The 16993-nt window shown below is 41.4% G+C and overlaps 1 long non-coding RNA gene across 1 annotated transcript; it reads left to right on the plus strand.

Annotated features, from left to right (window-relative positions):
- Positions 1–345: 345 nt before the first annotated feature.
- Positions 346–10484, plus strand: LOC135972403 (uncharacterized). Its single transcript, XR_010588842.1, has 3 exons — positions 346–444; positions 6598–6651; positions 8125–10484. It is a non-coding gene; the product is annotated as an uncharacterized LOC135972403 (long non-coding RNA).
- Positions 10485–16993: the final 6509 nt, after the last annotated feature.

Consider the following 16993-nt stretch of genomic DNA (forward strand, 5'->3'; position numbering starts at 1 on the left):
ATCCTAGTTGACACTATTTTGGTTACACATGCTAGTAAAGTAATTGTTCATGTATTAATATATTCAGGGCTAAATATCAAGAGAATAGTGTGCAAGTCACTTTATCCAGGTATTATGGGAGGTTTTTCAAATATAGTCACCTTAGTTGTATCCATAAAATAGGCATGTGTGACAGGGTGTACCAGACCCTTTGAACCCCTCTGGACAACCCTGTCGTCCTACAACACCCAGCCCCAGAAAAGGGCAGTAGAGTGGGGTCCTTCAAGCCTAGAGAGGCTGCAGGGGAGGCAGCCAATCAGAGCCTAGAAGGCTCATATAAAATGAGTTGCAGGGACTAGACAGCTTAGTTGCTGGCTGGAGCCAGAGGAAGAAGGATGCTGTTCCTGCTGACTGAGGAAGCTGCAGCATCTGGACAGAGCAGTTGCAGGCTGGGAGACTCCACAGGTACAGAGACTGGCGAGAAACCCTGCCTAAGCAGGGTAGGACTGTGAAGTTCTCCAGGCACAGAGGCCTGGGAGAGAGAGCCCTGACAAGAAGGACCAGAGACTTTTTAGAAGCTCACCAGGTGAAGGGGCCTGTGAGAAAGAACCTTGAGAGAACAGGGCAGATATTGTTAGACTCTTTAGGCAAGGAGGTCTGGGAGAAACTGTGCTTAAACAGGGAAAGGCTGAGGACCCAAGAAGCTGATGGACAGAGTGGGAAGCAGCTCAGGGAATGCAACAATAGATACTAGCAGAGGAAGCAGCAGATGGCTGCTAGTTGTAGGGACCCTGGGTTGGGACCTGGAGTCCCCCCTCCCCCACCAGCCACAGGCAAAGTAGCCAGGGCTGAGGCAGCAACAAGTTTCGTTTGAAGCCTGAGTAGGGGGCAAGTGCTTAAACAGACCCAGAGACAGGACTGAGGACTTTGTGGAGGGGCCAACCTTTCATTAGACAGTGTTACCCCAGAAGGGGTTTGTTTTCCGCTTGTTTTATATACAGACTGCATGTGACTCGGCCAGAGGGCTGAGTCACTGAAAACCCATCTGAAAAGGGAAACAGCCAGCAGAAGGCCACCCTTTTACAGCATGCAAATTCACAAACAGGTAATGGAAAGTGCAAAATATGCAGTTGGAGGGAGATCCAAAATAGATATTATCACCCATGCCCATTTTGCACACACAAGTACCTTTTTGCACCCGCATGCATATATTTTGCAGATGCAACGAGGCACTTATTTTTCAGACTGTCTCTCTGTGTAATGGCACACTCATCTTTGGCACGGAAAAAACTATTTCAAATAATGTATTTATCTCTGTTCAAGTTTTCTGCAGAAAGAGAACACTATAGTTTATCAGACCTCAATTATATATTAATAAAACAACTTAAGGCAAAGCTTTTCAAAAACAGTTGCATAAAGTTAGGTTTCTAAATCCATTTTTAGGCACCTGAATAAGTGACTTTATTTTCCAAACTATGGAGCTTCTAACAGTTCTCACTGAAGTCAATGGGAGCTACAGAAGGTTCAGTACTTCTGCAAATCAGACCACTTATTTAGGTGCCTAAAAATGGATCTAGGAGCCTAACTTTAGGCATCCATTTTGGAAAACTTTGGCTTAAGTATTTAACTTCAACTGAAAACTTTTATACATGGGGGAAATGTCATTTTCAATGTTGACAACTTTTATTTTTTTCCTACCTAGCACAAAGGATGTGCCTAGGATTTGAATGTAATGTCTGGGCCAAGCAATATTTTGCTTTGGGCCAACCAAATTGTGATTTTTTTTTCCCCATGTAATTCAGTCTTGTAAACAGAAGATATTTTAAGTCTTTGCATACTGGGTCTGTGAAGTCAGTGAATATTTGATTAAATGGTTTTTCCTTATTGAAATATTCATGAAGCTAATTTTCAACAATCAACAAAATCTAGTCATGTTTTTGAAAAAGAAAACATCTTTCCATATCTGCATGTTGAATACAAATCACAGAAAACCAAAAATAGCAGGGATAATTTTAATTTTTAATATACATTTCTAAATTTTTGGTTAGAATTTTACTCCCCAGTTCAACGAGGTACATTAGCAAGTGAGTAATCTCATTATGACTATTTTGACTTTTGTGGGACTACTCACACGGTTGAAGTTAGGCAGGTATTTATGTACCTTGCTGAATCAGACCTTAGTGAATGTAATGCTCATAAATTAAAGTGAAAGACTAAGTGTAATAGGCTACTGCTTTCCATAATTTTTTTTTTCAGAAGTTTGTTTTGGTGAAAAGGAAATATTATATTTTCCCCCGGGTACCTGTTTTTAATAGTCAGTTTCCCTCTTTCTTTGAGAGTGACTATACAAGATTGAATTTGATGCTGAATCTGGAATGTTACCCTGACAGTAGCAATCACTTTTGTATGTGATTCTATACATCTAACCACTTTAATATCACAGAGAAAAAATAATTTTAAATAAGAGCCCTATTTACAGACACATGCATAACTAAAATGAAAGAAAATTATTGCTGTTTTCCTTCTTTATCACATCCTGCTTTTTTATTGAAGATGCAAAATACAGGATGTACAGATGTCCATGTCAAAACCTGACTTACATATTTCCATGCCTCATCAGGGTAGATCCTAGATGGTGTGAATCAGTATAAGTCCATTGAAGTCAATGAAGCTACAACAATTTATACCAGGTCTGGCCCATCAGATGTTTTGAAAATGCAATTCAGATCTGCATGCTTTAACAATTTTACGCCAAAGGAAAGTCTGATTTGCAAGGGATTTTCTCTTTTCATAGCTCTTGATGTGAACTAGGGAAACACACTTTGTTTGAACTCTACAAACTCTTTTCTTTTATCTTGGTGATTATAGATAAATAAACAGTTTTTTTTTTAAATTCACAAGTTGGAAAAGCCAAGTTAGAAAATGAAACATTTCAGGCATTAAAAAATTAGGGTTACCATTCGTCAGGATTTACCCGGACATGTCCTCCTTTTTGTGCTAAAAATAGCGTCGGGGGGAATTTGTAAAGCACTCACAATGTCCGGGATTTCCCCCCTCCCCCGGCAGAGCAGAGTGAGCGGCTGGGAGGGCTGCAGGAAAGTCCCGGGCTGGACTCCGGAGCAGCTGTAGAGGAGCCGGATCCGCCCTGCATTCTGAGTGTATCAGCACAAAGTGCAGCCCTCCCCTTTTGCAACTGGGAGCGGTTTCTGCCATGCAGCGTAGCAAAACGGGAGCGAGAGCACTTTGTGCTGATACAAGGGCAGCTCTCCCCTGCAGCCCGCTCCGGCAGCACTGTGCAGGGCCAGGGACCGGGTTTTGTTGTGCTGGGGAGCTTAGCCACGTGTCCGGCTCGCACAGAGCCCAACACCCTGTTCTGAGCAGCAGGGTAAGGGGGGCAGGAGAAGGGGCAGGGAGGTTCTGGAGGGGGCAGTCAAGAAACGGGGGGGGGGGCTTTTGGGGGGGAGTGGAGAAAGTTTTGGGCAGTCAGGGTACAGGTAGGGGGTAGGGTCCTGGGGGGCAGTTGGGGGGGGTCTTAGGAGGGGGCAGTTAGGGGACAAGGAACAGGGAGTCTTAGGTAGGGGGTGGGGTTCTGGAGGGCAGTTAGGAGCAGGGGTCCCAGGAGGGGGCAGTCAGGGGACAAGGAACAGGGAGTCTTAGGTAGCGGGTGGGGTTCTGGAGGGCAGTTAGGAGCAGGGGTCCCAGGAGGGGGCAGTCAGGGGACAAGGAGCGGGGGGGTGGGGGACTGGGAGTTCTGGGGGGGAGCTGTCGGGGCAGGAGTGGGGAGAGGGATCGGAGCAGTCAGGGGACAAGGAGCAGAGGGGTTTAGATGGGTTGGGAGTTCTGGGGGGGCTGTCAGGGGGCAGGAGTGCGGAGAGGGATCGGAGCAGTCAGGGGACAGGGAGCAGAGGGGTTTAGATGGGTTGGGAGTTCTGGGGGGGGGCTGTCAGGGGGTGGGGAGTGGTTGGATGGGGCGTGGGAGTCCCAGGGGTCTGTCTGGGGGTGGGGGTGTGGATAAGGGTTGGGGCAGTCAGGGGACAAGAGGCAGGGAGGCTTAGATAGGGAGTGGAGTCCTGGGGGGCAGTTAGGGGCAGGGGTCCCAGGAGGGGGCAGTCAGGGGACAAGGAACGGGGGGAGGGTTGGGGGTTCTGGGGGGGCGGGAAGTGGGAGGGGCTAGGGCGGGGCTCCTCCCGTCCTCTTTTTTGCTTGCTGAAATATGGTAACCCTATAAAAATAAAATGTGTTGGCTATAAAAAAAGCAGTGGTAGAGAAAGTTAGTTGTGTAAATGGTCACATTAAACAAGCCACAACTAGAGCTAACTTGCTCCTCCTTAGATTCATAGACTCACTTGTGGGGGCTTTGAATTGGCAAGGCCAGACATAATTGTTTAACTTGACTGTTTATTTAAATGACTGACCTTTCTCCTACTTGGCCATTTTTCTAGTATTATTTTTTTATACAGATAAACTGTTCTTGTGTCTAACTTGACTCTTTCAACATTTAAAATGTTTTGGAACAGCTCGTGTACAGCATAAACCTGATCATGCAGTAAGTGCAAAAATAATTTGGAAAGCGCACTCCTGGTCAGAGTGAGTCAGCTGCAAATTTGGTCTATTGACAGTGTTAGTAATTCTAGTAGAAGCAAATAGAAACCACTTGCACATAAACAGAGAGAGTGGTGAGGAGAAATAATCTAGGTATTTCAGATGTTGTAAAAGTACAGTAAGCCAAAAGTTATCAACATATTTTTTCAAGGATGCTTTGATAACTAGCTTTCTTCTGGTGAGAAGATTTCAGGCTCGTATATATTGTTTTCAGCAATGATTTTTTGACAATCATGTACCCACAACTGGTTTTTTGTTTTGTTTTGGGTTTTTTTATGTTTCTTTACTGTGTTTAAGGAACCCAGCCTGTAGTGTAAGGTGAAATATAAATTCCACAGCTGGATTAGCCTGCTTCTTCAGCTAAGAGTGGTGAATTACTTCTCTTCTTTCTTCTGAATTTTTTTAATTTAAACCAAAATTATGCAACTATAGTTTTAATGTATTACTGTTATGAACAATCATCATTGTTTTTATTTTAGGAATCAAACCAGGTACATTGTCACTGAAAGCTAAGTAATTCGGGCCAAATCTTGCTCATTTTACTCTTGCATCCTTGATGTAATCCCAAATGGGTGGTGCCCATTGTCTATAAAAATGAGGCTGCCCTTCAGTAGAGAATCCTCAGTAATCCACCTTGAAATGTTATGTTAATCCTTACTCAGGCAAAATCTCCCCCTACAGTCCATGTTAACTCTGACTGAATAAAGATCTTTTGATTGGGCTCTATGAAAATAAATTTTCTTTTAGTTGGTCTGACTGGATCCAGTTTATATTCTGTTGATTAGTTGATGCTGCGGTATACAGTATGCTATAATGCAGGGAGGTTTCTGGCTTTGATTGACTGTTCCTTGGCTCCTTGCTCAAAATCAGTGAGCAACCATTTAAGTCCTGATTTAGAGTCGAGTCCATATTCTGCATGCCTTCTGATGTAACTCATGCAGAGGATGTATTAGTAGCAGCACTGCAATGTATGACTAATTCTTTCTCTATTATGATGACTCACTGTTTGTTGTTCTAAGAAACAGTCATTTTAAGTCATGATTCCCACTTTAGGTTGTTTTTTGTTTTCCCCCCATATATATTCTTTATCAGACTAACCAGAGACAAGATATTTTTAAATAAATTGTCCTCCAGTATCTTTCATCAAGTATTGCCTGAAGAATTTTGATATGAGGATTTAAGAAAAGATTGTTGAGGTACCAAACATGATGATTTAGCATTTGAAAGACATACTCTCTCAAAGCTACAGTTAAAGCACAGTTGTCCTTTACTGTGTGTAAAGAAATGTTCTATCCAATCATGTTAATTAATCATGTCTTCCTTGTTTAACTGTGTCTAACTGTTCACCATTACATGTTTCATGTCATTATCTTAACTACAAACCCCAAAACTTCTGCTTCCTTGGTTATAGATAATTTAATCTGTGAAACAAAACAAATCAAATAGATTTTAGGGATCTTGGTGAAATATAGGTACATTCTTCTTTATTTAATATTGTTTGAGGATTGCTTCATAGCCAAACATACAGCTGAGATATTTTAGTTTGCTGATTTTGCTTCTTTTTAAGATCCTGCAGTTGTTCTGTTTTATATTTCACACATAGTATGTTTTACTGTGTCATTAAGCCCATGAAATAAAACTGTTGTATCCTACAGCAAAGTTAGCTGTTTTAAACAATGTTTCCTTTGAAAATGCCATCCAGAAGTACATTTTTGTGGCCTACATTTCAGTTTAGTGAAAGGATTGCTTTTAATTGTTTTGGGCTGTTTTAGTTAGTATAACTACATTTTTCTATCTTCTCCTTCCACCCCCCCCACCCCTTTTTTTCTGCTTAGTCGTTACTTGTATTCTTTAAAGTGTGATACCTTTAATGTCCATGTCCTCTGTGATGCCTAAGGTGGCTGTGTCATTATTGCCTGGTAAAAAAAAAAGAAATATAGATTTAAGACCTAGTCTATCTTTCTATCAGATAGATATTGGCATGCACCTAACTTTGAAAATCTTCCTCCTTGGTAGCCATGACAACCAGTGATGACTTCTGGGGCATTTCAAGCAAATTTGGAAGAGCAAGTGAGTAACATAGAGACTAAAAAGAATGTTTCTTGATGTTTAGTTGCAGCATATTTCTCTTCTTAATGCCCCCTACAGCCCAGATAAGAAAAGCATTCTGCAAATACCCAGTTTAGGTTTAGGCCTGGTTATTCACTTTTAAGTGTGTTTATGTATTTGTGTGTATATGGGCTTGTAGTGGAAAGAGTTAAATAATTAAAGTAAAATAATCATGTAAAATAATGTTTTCTTTTAGTCTAATTTTTGTGTGTGTATATGTTCATACCCTTTCAATGTAAGGATGTCTTTTTGGAAAAGAAGCAAGGTTTGTTTAACTTTTGAAGGCCTCTGTTATATCAAGAACCAGAAGCTACTTTGGATTTCTCACCACCCACCCCTTTCCCCAATAAGATCATTTCATCTCAATTAACTGAATGAACTGAGGAGCAGATTCCAAAGGACAGAAGAGAAGAAATTTTTTTTGCCTGCAAGAGAGCAAGCCAGTAGGTGCTATCCACCCAGGCAAGTACCCCTGTGAAGAGGCTGACTTGGCCTTCAGATCTTGTCAAGGAATTTACCCTGACTTGATCGCCTTGATGTTGAAGATTTTTTGAAATAACGGAGAACAGGAGAAGCCACTGACCTCAAGCACTGTGTGGAGACCATTTCAGATAAATGGTTCATTGGGTACTGGCCTCCTATCCATGGAGCATTTGTTAGAGATGGTGAATATTTTAATGTTTTAGCCTCCCTAGATATCTCCCAAGTTGTCATCAAAAGAGTTTATCTAGTAACAGGGTTTTTTGACAAAGTAATAGAGCCACCAAAAATAAGGAACCACTAAAGTAAATCATGACTCTGGAGGCAACTGCAGACTGAAGCTGCCTTCATCATCTTTCCCTTGCTTGTCCCTTGAGGATCTACCTGATACGTCAGAAGAAAGGCTTCACGTTCAAGATACAAAGCCAAACAGGGTCAGCAGGTGAGGACTCCTCTTCATTCATCTCTCCCAGAAAGCATACTGAAAGCCCCTTGTTCCCACCTCACACAGACCAGGTTTGGCTCAGTAGAGATAGCAGCACAGTCCAACTCTGTTCTATGTGGGCTCATAGATTCCAGGATCTGTAGGTGCTCAGACTGACTAGAGCTTCTACAGAGTTTGTGAGAGTCCCACGGTAGGCCAAGATTCCTCACACAATGATGTTTGTGGGAGCAGACAAGTATAGGGTCACTCAGAATGTGGCATCTCTCACAATGAAAAGGGCAATAATAAAAATGCTACTGCCAAAAGTCATATTTATAAGCAATGTCTTCCTCTATTTTAAAGGGGAACTATGAGTGCTTTTAGGTGGGAGAGGGTGGATGTATTTCCCATTGTAAGAGAGCTATTCAAAGAACTGAATAGCTGGGTCATATAAAGATGCTTTACTCTGTGTCTGGAGAGCACTTAAATACTTTTTGTGAACTATTATTATTTATTATTTGTATTACTAGAGCACCCAGGATCCTTGGCCATGGACTTGGACCCCACTATGCCAGGCACTGTACAAGAACAAAAAGAGGGTCTCTGCCTCAAAAAACTTCAAATCTGACCATAAGACAAGAGAAAACAGATGGATACAGACAGAGCACAAAGAAACAATGAGACAATATTGGTCAGCGGAATAGGCTGTGGTCTCAGCACATTAGCAACCTTTATCAAGCTTTTTTGTAGGCATCATGGCAAAGGGCTATTTTAAGGAGAAGGAAGAGGCTTTGCAGATGTCTAAGGGGAGCTCCTTTGGGACAGCATGGGGGAAAGCACAAAGGTTCTTGTTTAAAAATGTAATGAATGGGCGATGGAGGATAGTATCATGGGTGTAAGGTGTGTTACCGCTTGAAAGAAGTAGCTTGTGATTGTGAAACAAACGCACATATTAGCAGTCAGCCTGTGTTGCTGGACTGGCTGTTGTTTAAGTCCAAGCAATGTCCACAGCATCTCCAAAATCTCCATTCTAATCCCCTCTTAATACATTCTCTGAATGAGAAAAAAGCGTAAGAGAGCTTGTACATCTCTCTCAAACGCAGCACACTGCTAAAGAGGAGGCTTGTGACTCCTAATGCACTCAAAAGTTAAATAGATCCAAATCTGTGAATCACAGGAACATTTACCATTTACTTCAGTTCGTATCCCTCCCGCTAATATACTCTGCTGTGTGAATGACAGAAGACTTTGTCAGGAGAATTCTGTGTGATCTACTTTTGCTTTTCATGTTGTCTCCTGCTGCATATTTGAATATCTTAGAAGTAGGGAAAGTGAAAACATTAAGACCAGGACTGTGCAGCATTTAGAAATATTTCAATGTGTAAAATACAATTTGTATGGATGTCTGAAACAAACATTATGCCTGATGAATCTGCTGGAGTTCTCTAAATACATTACAAAATTGGCTGGCAGAAGTGAAGCAAAGCTTTGGCTTGTTTCAAAAATTCAAATACTTTTATTGAGAAGACAAAACGCAAAGTACTATATCACAGAGAAAAAGAGTAGTAACTCTTAAAAAGCAGTGTTTTATATTGAATACATTATTTTGATCTCTTTGTCCTGGGCTTTTCTTATATCTTTCACTTCCCTTTTAAAAAAAATCCACTCAAAAGCAAAAGAACAAAAATTACATTTATTTTAAAGGCACTTGGAGGTATCTCCATAACATTTTTGTGAATTGCAAGGCTTTGTTTGTGTAGTTAATTCCTACATACCTTTCCAGCCCATTTGCAAGAGTCAGATAAATATTGAAAATTTTCTATGTTTGCATTAAGCTTCATTACATAGTCATGGTTAGTCTGCCAGGTCATCCCCAGTTCTCAATATCTGTTTGGTGATTTGGATAATTTGGACATTACTATAACATGCAGCTTCTGTTGTATCCATTCCTCCTCCCATGGCAAAATAGGTAGTTTCCACACCTGATGTTATAAAATTTTTCCTGCTAATATCAGGTAATTGCACAAGTCCCAGTAGAAAGACAATATTGACAACTTAGGGTATTGTCCTAACAAGTAAATAGTGGGTTCAAGAGGGAGTTGCAAAGTTAATACCCAAAATGAATTATTGAATTATACTCCAAAAGATTTGGAATTGCAGACATGAATCTATAAATGAGCCTTGTTTCCCATACCCTGTCTAATACAGGAAGCAGACAATTTCTGACATAAAAGAAATCTACAGAGAGACCGTATTTCTTCTAAGGTTTCATTTGTGTCTTCATAACTTCATAGAATTAGAGACATTTATGCATGTTACTCCCCATTGGTATGAGAACAACTTTGTGTTATGGAGTGTACAGCTTTTTTCATACAGAAGACCCCACAACAGTCCTAATGGAAGCATTGGTAATCTCACTTTTGTTATATGCATCATGATATTTTAAACACTTAACCAATGTTCCTGTGCTCTAGTTGATACTTCCAAATATGTATAAAGGTACCTTCATTCCACACTCTCTCCAGCAGCCATCTGACACATCTTTGTAAATTATCTCTACATAAGAGGCTATGTGATCACTGAAATAGTAACTTATAATTGTATTTTATTATACAAATATATAGAAGAGGAAGTTCCCGTATGTCAAATAAGGGATCAGTGGGAATTTCCTTATTTAAATCGCCTTTCCTGCTTACTTCTGTAATTAACTTTGTTCTCTGTATCAGGTTTAATAAGTTCACTATTGCATTTTGAAATGATGCCCTTGAAGCCTCTATAGAGTTCATTATCACCTTTTTGGTCTCTGTACATGGCCTGTTGACTTCCACCTTTTCCTCAGAGGTTTGAAATATAACTTGCAAAATTAAATTAAATTTAAATATTTGTGTTTTTCCTGTATTGGAAGTCCTTTGTAATGTGCCTGTGTCCAACCATTTCCTCCCATTTTAATTAGCTGCTTTACTCTTTGAAGGCCTGCACTCTTCCATTTTCAAATAGCAGGATAGGTGTCTCTTGGAGGGAAGTTTGGATTGTACCCAATTGTTGTTAGAGTGGGAGAGACAGGTCTTGCTTTCATTTTTACTTTGTTCCAGATTGTTAAGGTAAGGGAAAAGATCAGAGGGGAGCTCTTTGGAGTAAGTGTCAGGTACTTTGGTAAATAAAAAAACATTTACCCTAGTGAAATCTCCTTTCTTCCTCCTTATTTAGTATTCATTGCTATCCCCATTACATCTTGCTGTGATCATCAATAGTTCCCCTGAAGAATGGAGCCAATTCTAGTCTATATAATATTTTTGATTAACCCTAGGGATCTTATTGCACCAAATCAAAAGTAAAATGAATGACTGTAAAACTCTTTTTATCCTTTGAGTGGGATTAGCATTGGAAGAGTTTGAAATGAGACTGTAATTCCTGGATAGAGAGAGAGGTTATTTGTCACTGTTGTGATTCTACAAATCCACAATTACTGGGATGTTTAAAGGAGTCTAAGGGAGTTAGGCACCCAACACCCATTGAAAATGCTACTTTGAAAATCCCAATCAATATTGTAGTTTGTCCCATATTATTAAATCTCCCTAAAGTGTTTATAATAAAGGTACATAGTTTGTATCCTAAATGGTTACAGTTTGACAGAATTATAAGCAATTGAAAACCAGATCTTTTAATGGGAAGTGTCTGGCAACCTCAACTATAGGTGGCACTAGCTCAGGGGTCTCAAACACGTGGCCCGGGGGGTTGTTTTCTGTGGCCCGTGAGCTCCTCACGCCCCACCCTGCCCCCCGCAGCGTTTACCTAGAGCGGCTCCAGCCCGACGCGCACTGGGGGGAAGGGCATGCTCCCTGCCTGCCCTACTCTCTGCCGCTCCGGGAAGAGGCCGGAACGTGGGGAAGGGGGGGCACAGGGCTCTGTATGTTGCTCTTACTTCAGGCAGCGCCCCCAGCAGCTCCCATTGGCCACAGTTCCCCGTTCCCAGCCAATGGGAGTTGCTGGGGGTGGTGCCTGAAGCAACAGCAACACACAGACCCCTGTGCCCCTCCTCCCTCCGGTTCCAGCCACTTCCCGGAGTGGTAAGGGGACAGGCAGACAGGCGGCCTGCCCTGCCCCTGGTGCGTGTCGGTCCAGAGCCCGCCCCCTGAGCCTCTCCTGCAGCCCAACCCTCTGCTGTACCCCACACTCCTCCTGCACCCCGCACCCCACACCCCAACTCCCTGCCCTGAGCCACCACCACACCCCACACCCCTCCTGTCCTCCCTGGGGGCAGGAAGGAGGCAGAGTTGGGGTGGGGATTTCAGGGAAGGGGTTGTAGTGGCGGCAGAGCCTCATGGAAGGGGTGGAGTGGGAGCGGGACCAAGGGTGGCGGGGGGAAGTGTCAGTAATGCGGCCCTCGGCCAATGTATTAGTCCTCATGTGGCCCTCGTGGTCATTTGAGTTTGAGACCCTTGCATTAGCTCCACTGCCTATAATAATGTACCCAGATTGAAGGTAATATGAGCCTCTATACACTTGATAGCAAGATTTTTTGCCCAGCCAGTCTTGCCTTTTTTTGGGGATAACTTGCTTTATTCCATCTGTATTCCATTTCCCAGTAGTATGGTTTGATTTTAAAGGGAGGCAATCCGAAGCCTTCTGCCATTCTGGGCCTCATTGGCATAACTCAGTGAACTTTTGGTATTTTCTTTTACCAATTATAATCTTCTAAAGCTGCATGTAACCTCTTTAAAAGATTGGGGGTTTGACTGCGCAAAGGGTAGGGTCATCATCTGCATTATGCTGATATGTTCCAGCCAGCTACTCATTAAGCCTAACCAGTTTGAAAGGTCTTTCTGTATTTTATCTGATCAGGTTAAAAAAAAATGTGTAAAAGATGAGCTGGGTCAGGTGTAAGGATTATGCCCAGGTATGCATGTCTTTCACTGGTACTCTGAAAGGGCAGATTGCTCTTAATCTTTATTTTGAAACCTTTCTCTCAGCTATGATCATGGCAGCAAATTTTTCAAAGTTCACTTTTAATCTCTGTTTTCCTACATTCCTATGCCTATATGGATACATTTACTGATTCTATTGCATTAGCCAGAGTTAGCAACTATTTCAGCATATTTGGCTATTTCTCTCTGTTGCATCCCTTGTACGTGTATCTTTTCCAAACAGGAAGGTTAAAAAGTACAGGGGAAAGAGTTCAACCTTGTCTGGGTCCTTTTCTCAAGGGGAAAATGGGTGTCGGGGGGGTGGGAGGAGAGTGATCTTCCTTTGTTTATGAAAAATTGTGGTCTCAGTTCCATACCTGGCACAAATGCAATTCTAGAAGTCAGATTCTAAACCCCGCTGCCTTTCACACTTTTGACCTTACCTTTGTCCCTATTGACATGACACAGGCATCTGATAATGTCACTATCATTCTTCCACTGACTGCATCCTTGACCTGTCAGATGGTATCTGTCAGGGGCCGGCCAGTGATAAAACCTACTTGATCCCCACTAATCAAGAATTTTATGCACTTTTCTGATCTGTTTGCCAAACTGAAAATATTTTAATATTGAAATGGCATGGCAACTGGTGTGCAGATTTCCTGGTTTACCTTTCTTCAAGATGACAATAATATTTGCAACAGATATACTCTGTTTTAGCTGCCCTTGACTTAAAAATATCATTAAAGAGTCTAAATAGCACAGGAGAAGGTGTATCTACTAATAGCTTAAAAAGCTCAGCTAGGAATCCATCTGTGCCTGTGGCTTTTCCTATTGATACATATTTAATTATCTGGCTAATTTCCTGAGGCAGAATTTCTGCCACTATCTAAGCTGCTGTATCTAATTTAGTAAGGGGTTTCCCCTTCAAGAGTGCTACAACTGAGGCATTTGGTTTGGTGGAGGAATGTAACTTTTGTTTTAAAAAAATCTATAATTTAGGTATAATGGCCTTCATATTAGTTAGATGAGTCTTTGCTTTGTCTGTATATTCATTAGTTCTATTTACCACAGTTGTTTCCACAACTATGAAATCAATGCTCTGTCTGCTTTACTAGTTTTTCTAAGAAATCTCTCTGAGATGGATGAGGTACTCTCTTTTATTAATCTCTGTTCATTTCCCCTCATATTGTTGTTACCAATTTTACTCAGAAAGTTTTTCAGGTTCATCACCCCAATCAAATGGCTGAATGGCATATTTTACGTAATACAGCTGGTAGTGGTATCATTTGAAACACAATGCTGGGTAATACAATTGGTAGCTAAAAATAACTATGGGGAGGATTGTCTAAAGCAGAGCATAACACAGAGGATGAATCAGTTGAGATGGAGGGATAGCTTTATAAAATTATACACAAGAACCTGAAAGAGGAACAGTGAGGGCTGTCATAATGAGTTAAATTAATTCAAGAACAAGTAAGCTTGGGTGACAGATTCTGGAGAGGACAAGCCCATCACCATTTCAGGCAGTATTCCTGACCATGGGCAAGTAACTTACTATCTATTTGCCTCACTTTCTCCATCTGTAGAATGGGGGATAATTACCTCCCATTTAATTGTGAGACTAATTCAATTAATCAGTGTTTTAAATTGGATGAAAGATGCTATAAGAATGCAAAGTATTAATATTGGATTACATCAGAGTTTTTTATTCTGTTTTTGCTTATCCAGGTAAAACTCCATTTACTTCACTGTGAAGTAAAAATTAACTTTTTCTCATTATAAAATAATGGTGTAACTAGCCAAAGGCAACAGCAGAAACCAGCAGTCCAAATGCAACTACATGGATTTTGCAGATTTGTCCTAGTGTTTTAATATTTTAATTTTCCAAACCACTGTGTAGAGAATCTTGCATTCATATGATTATCCCTGTCAAAGCACCTGCCAAGAAAAGAGGGAGGAAGGAGAGAACAAAGACAACATAGTAGTAAACAAGGGATTTGAAAATGTGAGCAGGAAGGGAAGTAAGCATGGAAAATATTAGAGAAGAGGTTCTGAAAGTGGAGCTGTCAGTTGTACCACCCTCCTGTGATACTACCTGAGTTGCTTCAGTTGAAACTTAGTGCACAATGTCAAAGTATAAATAATGCATTTCCTGACTTCTTATGTATCTCCAAACTATTTTGTACTATCAGGCTTAGATCAGGAGATAGAAAGCAAACTGACTCAGCTGACTTCATCATGCACACTAGTGCTCTAAGAAATTGTGGCTGCAATTAGGATATTAAATTCAAGGAAACTGTATTCTGTAGCTAGGGGAGTTCAGTAAATACTTTACGGAGTAGCTAATCCTTCTTTTACTGATTGCTTCAATTAGTTTTTTACATTTTCAAACAAACAGCAACATTTTCTGTAGTATCTAATTTAAAGTGTCTTTGAGCAGTACTTGGCAACATCATTATGTTACAGCTTTTAGCAGTTATAGCTTTGTTTTCCATACTCAGCTATGGTGTGAAGCAACAGCCCCATGCTAGAGAGGCTGCAGAGCCATATTCCCCCACTGTGGAACCCCTCAACAGGGTGTAGTGTGCGCTTCTCTCTGCAACTGACCAGTCCCAGATCCTTCTTCTTCCTTTTCCCTTTTGGAGTGGCTAGTGTTACTAGCAGTGTTGGTCTGCAGTATCCCTTGTACTATGGGGAGTGCATGGACTGGCTAGCCACATGTCTGCAAGAATACATTTCATTTTTGTATATAAAATGTACACTGTATGTATGTGTACATATATACAAACACGATCCTTTCTTCATCCTTTTTGTACTCAGTTCTTTGGTTAAATGTCTGTGATAGTCATTTTTCAAATAAATTACTGTGGTACAGCAGTGCAAGAGAGCAGCAGGAGAGTGGTAGATGGGAGGAATATAAACCCTAGGGCAAGGGTAGGCATCCTATGGCACACGTGCCGAAGGCGGCATGCGAGCTGATTTTCAGTGGCACTCACAATGCCTGGGTCCTGGCCACTGGTCCGGGGGCCTCTGCGTTTTAATTTAATTTTAAATGAAGCTTCTTAAACATTTTAAAAACCTTATTTACTTTACATACAATAGTTTAGTTATGTATTATAAACTTATAGAAAAAGACCTTCTAAGAACGTTAAAATGCATTACTGGCACGCGAAACCTTAAATTAGAGTGAATAAATGAAGACGCAGCACACCACTTCTGAAAGGTTGCCGACCCCTGCCCTAGGGTGATCAAGGCCTTATTCCTTGGGGACTAAGGAAAGGTTCCTACAAGGTAATTGGAGTGCCTGGAGCCAATTAAGGCCCCGCCCAAGACGTAATAAATTCCCCCTGCTTCGGTCAGACAGAGAGAGGGAAGGAGAGCTGACTAGAGTTTGGAGGAGTATTGCTGTTAGCCAGGGAAGGGAAACCCTGCTTGAGCAGAGGGACTCCCCCGGCACAGAGGACTAAGGGAAACCCTACCCAAAGGAAGAGAGGGTAAGCAGCCCGCAAAGGCTGAAGGGGCTAGGACCTGGAGTAGGAGAGTGGACCTGGGTCCCTTCCCCGCTCCCCTCTCTTTCCCACCAGGGCACTAGAAGAGCCCACAATGCCCAAGAATAGGGGCAAGGAGCAGCACCCTTAACCACCACACCAAGAAAAAGCGCGAGACCCACCACAGTAGTGTTGGCCATTTGCCATACTACAAAATACAAAACATTAATATAGAGGACACAGCAAACTTTAGTCATCGTAAATTGTTGGCATGCAGCATGTTGCAACTCTTGCTTCTTAGAGAGCTTCATGAATTGTGTTTTTTTTTTTTTTAAAGGAATTTCCCAAGCAAAAAAATATACATTTCCACCCAATTCAGCAAAAATATGCTGTGGCCTCTTTTCACTAGGAAGGCAGAGGAAAAAGGCACCCTTTTGACCTATTTCAGCAAAAATATGCCCATCCCTGTAACCACATTTTAGTCTATTCTTGGTAAGCCTTCAACAGAGAGCCAAAAAACAATGAAGGCTGCACTATGTGGGTCTCTTGCCATTCCCATTGAATCTTGATTCAGAATAGACAGAATCCTATATTACCATTTTAATATTGTACCAAAAAAAAGCTATTTTTAATTTGTGAACTTCCATCTCAGGGATGTAAACATGACAGTCTCTTTAACATGCCTGGTGGGGAATTCTGCACTCCGCATACATATATGACATACTCATGTGGTCATTTTACTGGAAACATTTTATGCCTTTCTATTGGCATAATTTTCTGGTTCTTAAAGTATAGGTGTGAAGCAAGCAAATACTTAGGCATCTGACACATGCTGCCTGTTTCTTAGGTTGTTAGCCCTTCAGGGAAAGAGCCAGGTGTAGGTCTCTGTCTGTACAACACTTAATGCCCCAATCCTGACTGGGGCTTCTGGGTAATATGTAAGTTTTAAATAAATATTTTTCTTCTGCAAGAAGTCCTTCCCCTGAGACATTAATGCCACACTG

This window comes from Chrysemys picta, chromosome 6, assembly GCF_011386835.1.
Source record: "Chrysemys picta bellii isolate R12L10 chromosome 6, ASM1138683v2, whole genome shotgun sequence".
Taxonomy (NCBI): domain Eukaryota; kingdom Metazoa; phylum Chordata; order Testudines; family Emydidae; genus Chrysemys; species Chrysemys picta.